The 15,738-nt window shown below is 36.7% G+C and overlaps 1 pseudogene across 1 annotated transcript; it reads left to right on the top strand.

Annotated features, from left to right (window-relative positions):
• Nucleotides 1-2,918: 2,918 nt before the first annotated feature.
• LOC143583907 (uncharacterized) lies at nt 2,919-15,409 on the top strand (annotated as a pseudogene). Its single transcript, XR_013144265.1, has 9 exons — nt 2,919-3,135; nt 11,793-11,879; nt 11,976-12,152; nt 12,241-12,433; nt 13,397-13,455; nt 13,545-13,597; nt 13,700-13,922; nt 14,032-14,140; nt 15,032-15,409. The product of XR_013144265.1 is annotated as an uncharacterized LOC143583907 (transcript).
• The last annotated feature ends 329 nt before the right edge of the window (nt 15,410-15,738 follow it).

Here is a 15,738-nt window from a genome sequence, read left to right as displayed (position 1 = left end):
AGCTGATTCAGTCTTCGAACCTGAACTAGAGTTGACTTTAGTACCATACATACCTGGATCTTGAACCTGATCCGTAGGTGTCTCCTTTCTAACCATGTTAAGCTCAAAGGTTCGGAGCTTGTTGACTGCCGTTTCCAGATCATATTGGGGAAAGTCTTTGTCTTCCCTCATCAGCACCGTGTACATCTCCCATTTTGGTGGGAGAGCATCAAGAAGCTTCTCAACTATCTCTTCTTCTCGGTAAGAAATTGAATAGTTGCTCAGTTCAGTCATCAGATGATAATATCGGGTGATGATATCATCTAGAGATTCATTCTTCAAATACTTGAAGACTGAGAACTGGGTTTTGAGCAATTTGATCTTAGAAGCACGGATTCCCACATTTCCTTCAAACCGGTTCTCAAGAGCTTCCCAAAGCTCTCTTGCTGTCTTGTACTTTCTAAACGTATGAAGGATCTCTTGTGGAAAAGCCATAGTGATAGCAGCATGAGCCTTGCTCTCGGCCTCATACATCTTTTTCTCTTCATCTTCCATTTTGCTGTACTTCTTGATCTGATCACGACCTTCGTACTCCATAGTTGGTGGAATATAACCATCCTGGATGCATACCCACATCTTTGCATCCCGGTACTTGACATATAGTTCGAACCGATCCTTCCATGCAACGAAATCGGTTCCCTTCAGCAACCTTGGTGCTTTTGTAGCTGAGCCTGCTTCTACTTCCATCTTTACTAACTCAGAGATGTTAATTGATGACATCTTTCTCGAAAACTAAGAAACCCGAAAAAATCAAAAAAAATTTCTTCTGAAAAGTACTGTAGGCGAAGTTACGGATAACTTCGCTTAGACTTAACTTCGCTGGATCTTTCTTAAATTCTTCTGAAAAGTACTGTAGGCGAAGTTACGGATAACTTCGCTTAGACTTAACTTCGCTGGATCTTTCTTAAATTCGCGTGACTTGGCGAAGTTGAGTGTAACTTCGCTTAGGGTAAGCGAACTTAGGAAGTAGGCGAGGTTGTAGAGAACTTCGCTTGAGTTAGGCGAACTTGAGAAGGTAGGCGAAGTTGTGGATAACTTCGCTTAACCTTATATCTTCGCCGAAACCCTACGAACAGTGACGGCAACTTCGCCTGATGAACACGAAGTTTCTGCAGATCTGATTTCTGGGCTTTTCGAGGTTTTTGACGGTGTAAAGGGTTGAATACGATGGTAGGAGGTAAGAATGACACAAAAACACAGAAAACACGTCCCGCGAATAGTCGAAACGGGACGATTTCTACACCCGCGTGAATATCCCGAACCACACAATCGAGCCGAAGCTCTGATACCAATTGTAGGTTCCCTGGATAGATCTGCACGGGATATCTCGATCTACGTAGGTGCGGAATCCCTGCGTAGGTCGTTACGAGCGTAGAAGACACGAATAGATCAAACACGATACGATAAACAAACACGTTATATTATAACCAAAACACGTGATACAATATCACTATTACAGACACGAACTCTCGTCCTCACGTTACAGCTCTCGTAACTTCGATAATGATCACACGAACCCCTTTTCTAAGCTAAGCCGTAACCTATATAAATACACGACAACTTCGCCTGGCATGTTCAGGCGAAGTTGTCCATAACTTCGCTTGACTAACAAGTTCGCCTAAACAGCGAACTTGTTAGTAACTTCGCTTAAGACATATAAAACATAATTAATCATTACAGACTCGATTATAGACACTAGACTATGAACTACTGACATTATGCACCAACACGTATTCGGGTTGAATAGTCGCTGCAATTCTTGGTTTTACCAACGCCCATGGTGCATTTTTCTTTTTTGTCTTTAAATGTGATATTTTACACATTTATTTTTTTGGTTTAGTTCCGGTACTATAGCAAACCTAATCATTACATATGGAATTCACATTAGTATCGCTTAGGTTCCACGGTACCGAAATTAAACCTGAAAAATAAATTCATAAAATTAACGTATTTAGAAAAAATAACAATAAAATCGGTAAAACCAAGTATTACAGGTGCGAATTCAAGCTTTATTAATTTGGTTCGTTACAATACCTGAACTAAACCCAAAAAACAAATTCCGTAAAATGAACATATATTTTTAATAAAGAAAAAGACAATAAAATATATTAACTCAAAAGAAAATCAAATAAGAGAATAAATAAAATAATAATAATGATTTAGAAAAAATAAGAAAAATTGAATAATAAAAAAATATCTGAGAGAAGCTATCGGATTAATCAAATGAAAATATATAAGAATTATGAAATAGAAATAAATAATGGATTAATTAACGGAAGAAATACAAATGCATTAATAAGCTGATTTAAAAGTAAAAAGTGAAAAATAGGTGGAAAACACTAGTTTGGTAAATAGTTTTCAATAAACATTAAAATGATAAATAGTTTTTTCACCAACACTGGTTTGTGAAAAAAAACTCCATATTTCACATGTAACAATATTAATTACACATCGTGAACCTCGCTGTTGACTCGTTTCTATTGAAACTTGAAAGAATGAGAAAAGAGGCAGAAACCATTGAGAAACATGTTGGAAAGTGGCAACTAATATACCGGTACTGGCCACACATATAAAATCCACTTCAATTCATTCTACTACATCACATCCAAACATTCCAAATGCCTCTCCGTAACAAGCTAACCTTAATTCCCGATCAAAGATATCCTCACGATGATCATCAATGGACACTTGTGTTCCTCATCATGATGCCTAACACCCTCGGTGCCATCGTCCGTGCCATTCGCCTTAACGACTATTCCTTAACGTTCCTCTGCGTATCCGTTTGTGTGTGCGTGTTTTTGCTGCAATCATGCGTTTCTAAATACGTATCTTTGCCTAAAAACGAGAACTGGAGACGGAAATTTTGGTTGAAACTGAACATGTGGTTGCTCTATACAGCGGTCTCGTTTGGATTTGTTTATCAGTTTGCGGATTTCTTTCTTCCACAAGTGACATTGGTTTTGTACAGTGTTGTGAGTTTGTGTAGTGTGTTTTTGTTCTATGCGTTTGTAATTGTTGATCTTGCTAAGTATTGGAAGATTTGGAGGTATGGTGAGGATGATCATCGGTTGTCGGAAAATCGGAGTTTAGATGCCGGTAAATTCAAGTGTTACTCCGTCTCAGTTTGGGAGAAAGTGTGATTAGTTATGTATCTATTTGTTTAACGCGCCATTGTATTAGACTAACGTATGTATGTTGTTTTAGTTTAAACTTTAAAGTAGTTGTAATCCATTTATATATACAGTTGAACGCGCCGAAGAATTATTGATAACGTGTTAAAAGAAACACTTTTGACTTTGGGAATGAGAAGAAAACGGTTAACCTTTTCAAACTCCTTTTGACCGGTCATCTCAACTAATAACAATAAATATGACCGGTTTGTTTTTTTTTTTTTTTTTTTTTTTGAACGACCAACTAACTAACGTCGGGTACTCCGTACGTGGCCCTCATTGGCTGGTGGCCCGAGCCGGCCACTAGTCCGGACGGACGGAGCCCCTAGCGGTCCACATATTGAGGGATTCACCGGATAAAACCCGACCCCCACGCCCGCCAAATGGCACGACAGCGAGGAGCCGGTAAAACCGGGTGAGATCAGAACTCGAACTCTGGCAAGCCAGGGTCATCCCTCATATCTCCCATATAAATTGGTGATAGTGAGGTTTGAACCTCCTACCTCTCACTTTCAAAATGAGTGCTCTACCATTGAGCCACAAACAATTTACATATGACCGGTTTGTTAGGTTGATTTTTTAAAAACTATAATTAACAATTTCACTTAAATCCCACAATTATGGTCTAGTGGTATCAGGCTTGAGTTTTCCGGTGAAAACTCAAGTTCAAATCATATTTGTGTCACTTTTGGTTGGTTGAATATTTGTAATGAAGGATTTGAGCTAGGTCTTGTGTAGGCCTGTAAACGAACCGAGCGTTCGGTGAACTGTTCGTGAATTGTTCGGCGGGAAGTTCGTTTATGTTCGTTTATTTAATAAACGAATGAACATGAACAAAAAGTTTGTGTTCGTTTAATTAAACGAACAAACATGAACACATGTTCTGTTCGTTCATTTATGTTCATAAACGTTCGTTTATTTATTCCTGTTTATTTATGTTTGTTTATGTATTAATAAAAAATAATTAAATATTATTTGGATGAGTCATTTACTTAAAGTTTTATATTTGTTAATTTGTTTTCATTTATGTCCGTTTATGTTTGTGTTCATATATGTTCATTTATCTTTGTTCAGTTATATTCGTTTAGATTTTAAAAAAAATAACTTAAACGAACAAAAATGTTCATTTTTTAAATAAAAAACATGAACATAAATTATTGTTCAACTAAGTGTTCGTGTTCGTTTTTTGTTAAGTGAACGGACACGAACACGCCCATGTTTGTGTTCGTTCAATTCGTTTACACGGTTTCATTAATCACATTGATGAATATATCAGTCTCAATCTCTAGGCTCTGCCGTTTTATTTGTGTTCGTTTGTGTTCGTAAACCGTTCGTGAACACATTAATTTCCTTAACGAACGAACACGAACATAAAATCACGTTCGGTAAGTGTTCGTGAACACATTATTTTCTTAACGAACGAACACGAACAAGGCCTTGTTCGTGTTCGATCGGTTCGTTTACAGCCCTAGTCTTGTGCAAAGGTTGTCGGTTCAAACCCTAAGCTCACCCGGTTTTTGTCCCACCGTGTGTTACGCTAGAGAATTCTACTCTTATGGTGGCACAACGACTGTCAAGTGGTAATCGGCGGTATGGTTTCCGGGGGAAAGCCCAAGCCACACTTTGGAGCCAGTGTGGGCTCAGTTAAGACAACATAGTTTGGTCAGAGTAGGCATCTGGACTTTTCAAATCTAAATAGTGCGATAGCCTAAATATAAAAAAAGTCATCGTTCTAAAAAAACAATTTCACTTAAAATTTATATAAGTTGATTAAAGCGAAACATGAGCATCCATAAATTTTGTTTTAAAACGAGACATGAACGAGAGAATGTTTTCTTCATGAGAAGAGTTCCTAACCAATTTAGAGGCCTTTTATTACATAGTAGGGTGTAAAAGAAAGCCCCACGAATTGACCTTGCTCAGATTTGTGCATTTCGAGCATTGTGTAGTCTTGAGCTCATAATGAAATCCAGTTTAACAAACTTAATCTTAACTCTAGCTTGAGTTTACTATTATTTATTTTTATTTTGTCTATATAGTATAATACATCAACTTGCATATGACTTAGTATAATAATCATAATTATTAATTATATATATAACATTCGTTGGGTTCGTAGGCCTTTTGTTTAGGTTGAATTTAGAGCTGTAAGCGAACCGGACGTCCGGCGGACGTCCGGGCGTCCGTTCGGCAAGAAGTTCGTTTATGTTCGTCCGTTTAATAAAAGAACCGGACATGGACACAAAAATTTCGTTCGGCAAGCTTAACGGACGAACACGGACAAGGGCCAAGTCCGTTCGATAGTGTTCGTGAACGTCCGGTAACGTTCGTCCGATTACGTCTGGTAATGTCCGACAGGTATCGTTAGTGTTTATATCTATCCAACATTGTAATTTAACTGTGGAATTTCTAGTGTTATTAATAACACTTTTATATTAATACACATATTTGATGTCTCTTATATTATAGTGATCCACTTTATGTTAATATATTAAGTGTTAAGTATATTTGAATGTTATATGGTGTAATTCCTAATTTGTATGTGAAGTTGTTTAGATATATGCTTGGTGTTAATATGTAACCGTTTATATTTGTCCATTAGTGTTCGTTGTCCATTAATGTTCACATGTTTGTTTGTCCATTAATGACCATTAGTGTCCGTTTGCCCATTATTGTCCGTTAACGTCCGTTTAAAATATTAACGGACGGACATGGACCGACACGGACAAACTCAATTTCTTAATGGACGGACACGGACATGAATTTTCGTTCGGTAGAGTGTTCGTGAACCGTCCGTTTGTCCGTCAAAAGCTTAACGGACGGACACGGACATGCTCTCGTCCGGTTCGGTCCGGTCCGTGTACACCCCTAGACTTGAATTTGGTTGAATTTAAATAGAAGAGACGGGTGCAGGGCGGCATCTACTACAATCTAAGGTTGACATTTAGGCGGTGGTTTATATAAAATAAGTTAAAAAGGTAATTTGGGAGCAAATTAGACTTTTTGGTTGATTTACTAAATCTATATGGGTGTCCAAATCATGTCTCTAAAATATCGAAACATTATTAGTTATTTTCGGTTGGATGAAATTAAGTGCAAAAATCAATTATTAAGAGCTAAGACATGGATTGCTAAATAATACTCCAAAAACAAATTCAGACTAACTTCATATAACCATTAAGTTGTGATAGCAAATGTTTTGTGTTGTTATGTGACATGTATATGTTCTCTTAAATATTAATTAACATGTTATAGTGTTGCTAGAAATATAAGCGCATTCATAATCCAACGTACTTTCAATTTCATCGTAGCGTGCTTTACATACACATCGTGCTGATATGCTTACGTCACATACTATACTGCAAATGATAATAGTGTGCCTAGACATACACCTCGTGTTGATGCCACATAACATATAACATACTATAATGCAAATGAAAATTTACTATTAAGCTTAAGACCCAATATACAAACAATTGAGAACCATATTAATATTTTGCAGGTTACTAACCAACCACTCACCAAACAGGATAACATTGCTCGCAAAAAAGAGAGGAGATAAAAAATAAATCACCTCTACCCACACTAAACCCTGAATACAAACCCGCATGAAGACTATCTTCAATAGCCGCATGGAGCCCCTCCATTACAATAATGAAAAGAATAAGGGATAAAAGGATCCCCTTGTCTAAGACCTCTCTCCAACTTAAACTCTTAAGTAAGACTACCTTTGAGCAACTTTGATGCCTTAGCTGAAGCCTAACAAGCTCGAATCCAACACATCCATTTATCTCCAAACCCAAAGAAAGACATAATAAAAAATAAATAATCCAAACTCAAAGAATCGTACGCCTTCTCGCAATCAAATTTAACATCAACATCTTTTTATGGGAATTACCATAACGAGTAAAGAATTTCGTTAATCGTTAATCATATTAGCCTGTTGATTGACGGACAAAATAAGATTTTGATGAAATGGCCAAAGAGTCGAGAATTCACCTAAACATGGCGTTCTTCTTTGATATCATATGCATTCGGCATAAGCAAAATTGAGCATACGACATACTCAATGGGACAAATATACACAACAATTGAAACACCAAAATCTTTACTAATATAGTGGCAACTGGAAAAACAAGATGCAATGGAACAAAAATTACGCATATTCATCGAAAATATAATAAATATGGTGTTCTCCTTGAATATCAATATATCATAATATCTTATCTAGTATAGAGGTAGGGTGCCAAAAAGACCTAAATACCCTTAAGTACCACCCGCGGGTCATAGAGGAACCTCTAATAAGCCTCCCGCAGGGCATACGGATCACCCGCATATCACGATAGAGGAAGAATGTCCTCATGTCACGCGCGAAAGCATCTTTGCACCCTCGAAAGTCGTCCGCAGGATAGGACATCAGTCCGCCCAAACGATCGAGAGGAAGTGCCAGCGGAACAGCTGTCACCAACCAATTACCTTCTAGAAGAATATCCACGATTGTTACGTGAGGAATACGTGACCTACCAGCCAATGAACAAAGGACACCTGGCCAGGTTGTTATAACCGTGCACATGGCCAGGGTGCGATCCGTCCTATCATTGGGCAAAACGTGTCCGGGTTGTTATACCCATGCACATGGGACGTATAGCTCAACCTATCATAAAAGGACACGCGTCCAGGCGGTTATTGAAGATCTTCTAGAAGAGGACAGCTGGCCCAATCACCTTCCTACATCCTTCGGCTATAAATACCTTGTCAAATGGTATGAGGTATTCATTCACTCACTAGCATTCTTACTACACTTAGTCTGTTTACTCAGTACTTTCTCCATTTACGAACGTTACTGATTCTCACGTCGGAGGGTGGTTACAGGAAGACCCCCCCCCCCTCTTGTCCTTCCTGTAACGAGACTCACGGTGTCTGTTTTGCAGGTTCAGGTCATTAGACTTTGGGGAGTTATACTCATATCATTGGTTGTAATTATCGTATCTTACCATGTGGACTCATCGGATCTAGGACCCATACCCGAGGATTGGATCCATGTTTCTTCACCTAGAGACGCGACGCGTGAAGACGCGTTTAGATAGAGACATTACTGAAATTATGATATGAGATTTTAAAAAATCTCTTTAAAAAGAAACATTTTAAAAATTTTCTATAAAAATATTGCTAGTGATACAATCAAATCACGAATTCCATGATTTAGCGGTAACCATAACAGCTTTTGTAATCTCATTGATTCATGTGGACACATGTTACCTCTCGAATGGTTCCTGTATTTTTAGAGAGAGAGAGAGAAATGATTTTCAATTTGATGTAACACACACTCATATGGTAAATGAATTATATTATCGTTGAAATGACTAAATGAAAACCTTATACCCAACATTTATTCCATCGTGTACACGTAGTAATTTTTCCGGAAGGGAATAATGACACAAGACCCTCTTCATAAATTTTGTCGGAAAGTAGCTGTGTTTGATACCACTTGTCGTCTTGTCCACACTTTTTATTTTTTTTCTTAAGGCCAATAAAAAAAAATTATCTAGGTACTTAGTACGGGGTGACATAATGATAAAATATCACTGTCAGTTGGTCTAACCCGGTGATACGAAGTACTAAAGCACCTCAAAGTTATCAAACTGAAGATTACAAAGATCCTAAGTCTTCACTGAGCCACTTATGTCCCTTCCAAAATAATATTAGTGGACTTTGAACCTGAGTCTTCATCGAAAAACCAAGGGTTCTCACATTGGAAACGATGTTTTGTTCACTGCCACACATATAATTAAACCTCAATTATATCATTTTCCCATTAATCATCCTCACTCACTCACACACACACACCACTCCACTACAACCAAAGCACTCCAAATGCCTCTCCGTAACAAGGTAACCTTAACTCAAAGAGACACTCATGCAATCACCAACGACTACCAGTGGACACTTGTGTTCCTCATCATGATGCCTAACACCCTCGGTGCCATCGCCCGAGCCATCCGCCTTAACGACTATTCCTTAGCGTTCCTCTGTGTATCGGTTTGTGCGTGCGTGTTTTTGCTGCAATCACGCGTTTCTAAATACGTCTCGCTGCCTAAAAATGAGTACTGGAGGCGGAAATTTTGGTTGAAGTTAAACATGTGGTTGCTCTATACAGCGGTCTCGTTTGGATTTATTTATCAGTTTGCGGATTCTTTCTTCCGCAAGTGACGGTGATTTTGTATAGTGTTGTGAGTTTGTGTAGTGTTTTTTTGTTCTATGTGTTTGTAATTGTTGATCTTGCTAAGTACTGGAAGATTTGGAGGTATGGTGAAGATGATCATCGGAGATTAGATGCCAAGTGTTACTCTGTGTCGATTTGGGAGAAAGTGTAATTATGCATTTGGTTAACTGTGTCATTGTATTTTATAGTTTTATAGTTAAGTAGTAATAGTAATAATCCATCCCTTGATCATAAACTGTTGAATGGAACATTATTGGCTAGGCTTAAATGACAGAGACAAAGATTGATAATGCCAAAAGCAAACATTTTGAGTTTGTACATTTTAGACCAAGTATAGTGAGGGGTGGGGGCATCACTCATTCACAATCACTCCCCATCACCTCACCCTACATGGCTACATTTTAATATTAATTTCAATGTTAATCCATTTTGAGTGGGGTAATACAAGGAAATGCCCTCTTGGGAGCTAGTGCACTAACGAGCAGTGTGCTTCAAAATGGTGGGGCGAGCTATACATCCAATTAATCATAATAACCCACTCTTATTTTATAATAAAACGAAAGTTAAATATAATTGTATTTTCAGTTAAATGATTATATATTTTTCAGTAAAATGTTAATGAATGCTCTCTACATACATGATAGTGATGTAACAAAATTTTTGTTATGTGAAAGTCCTCTACCACGCATAGTCTTAGTGAAAAATAGATTAACATTTTCAAACGCTTAAACATACATCATTTTGACTACTCAACCCAACTAATGTGACCGGCTTGTTCTGTCATGTTCTCAAAATTACGGTTCACAAAACTTATAGCACCCCAACTAGACTATTGGCACCCCATATGTTATGGAACGGGAGAGGGGCTGTTACCAATTTGGAAGCCTATTGTTTCTTGGTAGGGCATATACAAGTCGGTTCAAACTAGACTTAGGCTCAAGTTCAGCTCGTGACTAGTTTTACAAGCTCAAAACCGACTTGGTTTTGACTTCTTTAATAAACATAATTATAATTATAATTTCACACATATATCATATATATTATATTTGATTTAGTTTTCTTTTTATCATAGTTATAATACTATATTTTCCATAACTGTATATTTTATTAGATTTAACTAAATTTTTTACCTATATGATATGGTCATATTGCGAGTATCATATAACGCAACTGTAACTTGAATCGGTTGTTAACTAAAGTAAATAATATGGTTGCGAATTGAAAAGTTGCTTACGGAGTTATAACAAATCGAAATGCACCATTTGTTTATTAAGTCATCACGAGTATGGAAAATGATTTGCATATATAGATATGTCATAGATATAGAATCTCTTATTATTAAACTTAAATCGCAAATGTTTCATCCATACTTAATCAAGTGATGAAACCCTAAATCAAATGAACAATGAAGACCAAAGGTGATTCAGTAACCAAAAAAGATACACCAGCTAAGCCTCCTGATTGCAATAGCAGAACCATCTCTAAGAATAGCTTTATACGCCATCCCTGTTCATGTCGAAGTTATAATATTTTCTTTCCTAAAATTGTTTGCTGCAATCATCAAATCCACCAACCTAACCTTCACAAGTGGTTTCTGAAACAAATTTACTTGAACAAGCCTGTGTGATCTCAACTTATCGGACCAGCTGCCACTCTTCCATTTCGGCCTCATAAAGCACCACCACCACAACATCATCATCATTATCATCATCATCGTACTCAGTAAATCCCACAAATATCAAAGCTATGGTAGGGTTTGAGGAGGATAAGACGTAGACAGCCTTATCTCTACCCTATAAGAATAGAGATGATGCTTCCAGTGAGACCCTGACTCGATAGTAGTTTTACATCAAACCTTGGACATATGACACATAACACTCAACAATTGGGACACCCGCTGATTGCCGCATGTATCTTTGTCACTACATGATGCCCGATTAAGCTTCCGCCACTTTAACGTTATTTTCATGAAATTAGTAAAATAACGTCAAAGTTAATGCAATTTCACTTTTACCCATCCTGAGGGCATGCATGTATATGTTACTAAGAATGATATGATATAAGATCAAAAACTATAGTGTGTGAGACGATTTGGCTATCTAAGAAAACACATATCTTCTTCTCTTTCTTTTTTAATACGTCCATGATGAGTCCAACCCATCAACGCAACATCATCTTCTAGCCCAACATCAAGTCTAGTAAGCATCGGACCAAGATGCGACATTGTTCTTGACTCAATCCAACATAAAAAAAAAAAAACAAAACACCATTATATTAGAATTATTAAAAAGATAACAACTTGATTGAGGGTTAGTGGAGAGATTTTACAAAAGCAAAAACTGAATAAAATGGAGATGCAGGGTATCGATCCCCTTACCTCTACCATCTGAACTACATACCCTCCGCCAGAATATCCGTAGATCGCTCTGGATTAAACAATCCTCCTGGTTCACTTTCTCTGCTACACTTGTTGTTTATTATATGCATTTCACTTTACATATATGGATGTGCAATAAGTTAGGTTATTGGATCAATTACTGCAGACCATTCTCACCAACCTTCCGCTGATTCTGAGCTTGTTAAGCATCTTAAAACCATTATTGCTTCAGATGGTTGGCGTTTGGGCCATGTGTTTGTGGGAGCAAATGGGCCAACCGAATAAGGTCAATCTAGTTGAGCTTGGGCCAGGAAGAGGAACACTCATGGCTGATCTTCTACGCGTATAATACTTTTATGCTTAATGCTTCTCCGTTAATATATTTGCAATGATAACTATGATTTTAGATATAATGCAATTTCCCACTGCAGGGTGCTTCAAAGTTTGAGAAGTTTACACAATCCATAAACATACACATGGTTGAAGTGAGTCCAGCACTAAAGAAAATTCAAAAGTCAACGTTGAAATGCAATAATGAAGATGGCGCTGATGAAAATACTGCTACCACTTTGACTGGAACACCTGTCTCGTGGCACTCGACCCTAGAGGAGGTTCCAACTGGATGTAAGGATGTTTTTGTGTATAGCTGATAATGTTTTACTATGCTATTCTTAGGTTCATCCTCCTTCACTATATATGTAGGCTGCATTTGTCTTTGCATATCTCATGTTTTATATATTATTTTTCAATCTTTCATATTTTGGAGAGCTTCATTGATATTAATGTACACAGTTGTGATCGATTTGTAACTCCTCCAAATAATATCTAGCCTACTGATTAGCATATGTATTTCATGCATCTTATTCTAAAAATTTTGTAGTTTTTTTGATATGCCAAAATTAAGGGTGTAAATGAGCCGAGCTGAGCCCGGCTCATTTCAAGCTCTATTTCTAAAGCTCGAGCTCGGCTCGGCTTGCTTGTTATCTATTAAATAATTTATATACATTTATAATTACTTTTTATATATTTTTTTATTTTATTCTTTCTGTATAATATGATATAATATAATATGTACTATTTGTTTACTTTGTCATAATATTATGTATAATAATGTTTATTTCATAACCATATATGTAATATATTAAATAAAAAATTTACAAATTAAAGGCTTGATTAGGCTCGTGAGCCAGCTCGAGCTTGATAAGTGAAGCTTGGGAGTTAATATTTGGTTTATTGCACAATCTTATTTTTAGGCTCAAGTTTGTTTAAGCTCGGCTCGATTTGAGCTTTTAGCGAGCTGATCTTAAGTAGCTCACAAGTGACATGGCTCATTTACACTCTTAGCTAAATCTATCTTGTTATATTAATGCTTTATTCTCTCTACTTATACTGCATTGTTGGATACAATGCTTGTGTTGTTGCCATTTTTGCTAAACATGGTATAGTTTGTTAATTTTCACATCACTCGAAAAGCAGAATTAGCAATGTTAGTTACTTTCAGTAATTGATCCATAATAGCAATGACTTGGTGCGTGTTCTTTCATGTTAAGGATTATGAATGTATAATCAATGGTTTTTTTTATGCAGTGCCGACAATTATTATTGCCCATGAATTCTTTGATGCGTTACCAGTTCATCAATTTCAGGTTTATTTATGTAGTTTCTTATGCTGTTCATCTATCTTTCTGATGCTAGTAATTACATTGCTACTCACTATTTTTATTGTTTCTTCCAGAAAGCTTCCCGTGGCTGGTGTGAAAAAATGATTGATGTTGGAGAAGATTCAAAGTACTTTTTTCCTTAAATTTACGATAGACTAATACCATTGAAGCATGTTTTCGATAACTTTCCGATTTAATTAATTGTTTTCATTTTGTGTTCACTCTTCAGGTTCCGTGTTGTGCTGTCACCTCAACCTACGCCAGCTACACTGTATCTTCTAAAACGTTGCAAGTGGGCTTCGACAGAAGAGTTGACTAAACTGGAACATGTTGAAGTTTGCCCCAAAGCAATGGATTTGACACAAATCATAGCCAAGAGAATAAGTAATGACGGTGGTGGGGCCCTTATTATTGATTATGGCTTGGACTCGATAGTTTCCGACAGTCTTCAGGTTAGATTGACCCGTCGACACCTTTTTTGTTTATCCTTTTGAGTTTCATAAATATTGATTTATCAAACATGATTACAATAACTATTTAATATTTTAACTGTTTTTGCAGGCAATTCGAAAACGTAAGTTTGTTAATATTCTGGATGATCCTGGTTCTGCTGACCTAAGCGCATATGTTGACTTTCCTGCAATCAAACACTCTGCTGAGGAAGTTTCAGGTATGCATTCCTTACACTTGGGCTTGTAAACGAACCAAACAGACCTTGTTCATGTTCGTTCATTTAACTAGTCTGAACAAATGATCGAACACGAACAATTAAACAAATGGGATTTTCTTGTTCGTGTTCGTTTGTTAAGAAAATCAACATGTTTGTGTCCGTTTATGTTTGTTAGCGATATAAAGGAATGGTTTACTAACGTAAACGAACGGACATAGATTAACAGACATAGCTGAGCTGAAATCAGTAAAAAGTAATGTGAAAAACAATGTGTTGGGCCTATAAAGTTATTAGAAATGAACTACGTCGTAATGGGCCGAAAAAGTTAAATGAACTTATTAATGAACGTAAACGAATGGACTTAGACAAATGCAAACTAACATACTTAAATAAACGAACGCTTATGAATATAATGAACGCAAGAGACATGTGTTCATGTTCGTTCGTCTAACTAAATGAAAAAAAAAATTTATTCATGATTAATAACGGACATAAATGAACTTCCCGCATAACTGTTCTTGAATGTTCGGTTCGTTTACGCTTTACAGACCTATATTGCACACATGAATTTTAAATGAATATATTAATGAACGTAAACAAACAAACTTAAACGAACGTAAACTAACAAACATAAACGAGTTTAAATAAACCGACGTTCATGAACATAAATGAACAAACAAAACATGTGATCATGTTCATTCGTTTAAGTAAGTGAACAAAAGTTTTTGTTCATGTTCGGTCGTTTATTAAATAAACTAGCATAAACAAACTTCTTGCAGAATGGTTCATGAACTGTTCACTAAACGTTCGGTTTGTTTACAATTGCTCCCTTCAATTGTTTCTATATTCTAAAAAGACCAATAAATATAAATTTGGGAAAAAAATTTGCAGAAGACGTGTGTGCGTACGGGCCCGTCACTCAGTCTCAGTTTCTTGGAAATCTTGGGATAAATTTTCGTGTGGAAGCGTTGCTGCAAAACTGCACAGACGAGCAAGCAGAGTCACTGAGAAGCGGGTACTGGCGGTTGGTTGGGGAGGGTGAAGCCCCATTTTGGGAAGGCCCGGATGAGCAGACGCCGATAGGGATGGGTAGTCGGTATTTAGCAATGGCTATTGTTAACAAGAAGCATGGCACACCTGTTCCATTCCATTAGGATAAATATCTTTTTGCTATACAAAATTATAGCATTGTCATTTGTTTTAGTCCAATAAATATCACATTTATTGAGTTCATGTATCATGTGAATGTGTATCCCATTTGTTTATTAAAATTTAATGACCAAACAGATTTGTTGGGTTTGGTACATATGGCTTAAAGAGTGTATCAAACCAAACCACCAAAGCAACTGTGAAACAACTGTATTTCTAGTTCAATAATTGGTAAAAACATGTTAAGTTATATGTATCTAATTCAACACTTATGAGAGTATCAAAATTTAACACACTTAAGTTTTGTTTGTGCTAAAGTAAACGGTCAATCATCAACTACAAACCTTGATTTACTAAGGGTGGAGGAAGTGGTTCTAAACGGGGGATAGGGGTACGCTACCGAGCAATTATGCACAATCTCGAATTTTGTGTTCATGGTTTTGTTTTTA

The sequence above is a fragment of the Bidens hawaiensis genome, unplaced genomic scaffold (genome assembly GCF_021521415.1).
Source record: "Bidens hawaiensis isolate Kalapana, Puna unplaced genomic scaffold, B.hawaiensis_p1.1 tig00032718_1, whole genome shotgun sequence".
In the NCBI taxonomy this organism is placed as follows: Eukaryota; Viridiplantae; Streptophyta; class Magnoliopsida; order Asterales; family Asteraceae; genus Bidens; species Bidens hawaiensis.
The sequence above is the reverse complement of the archived record's forward strand: the minus strand, read 5'-3'. Positions and strand labels throughout refer to the sequence as shown.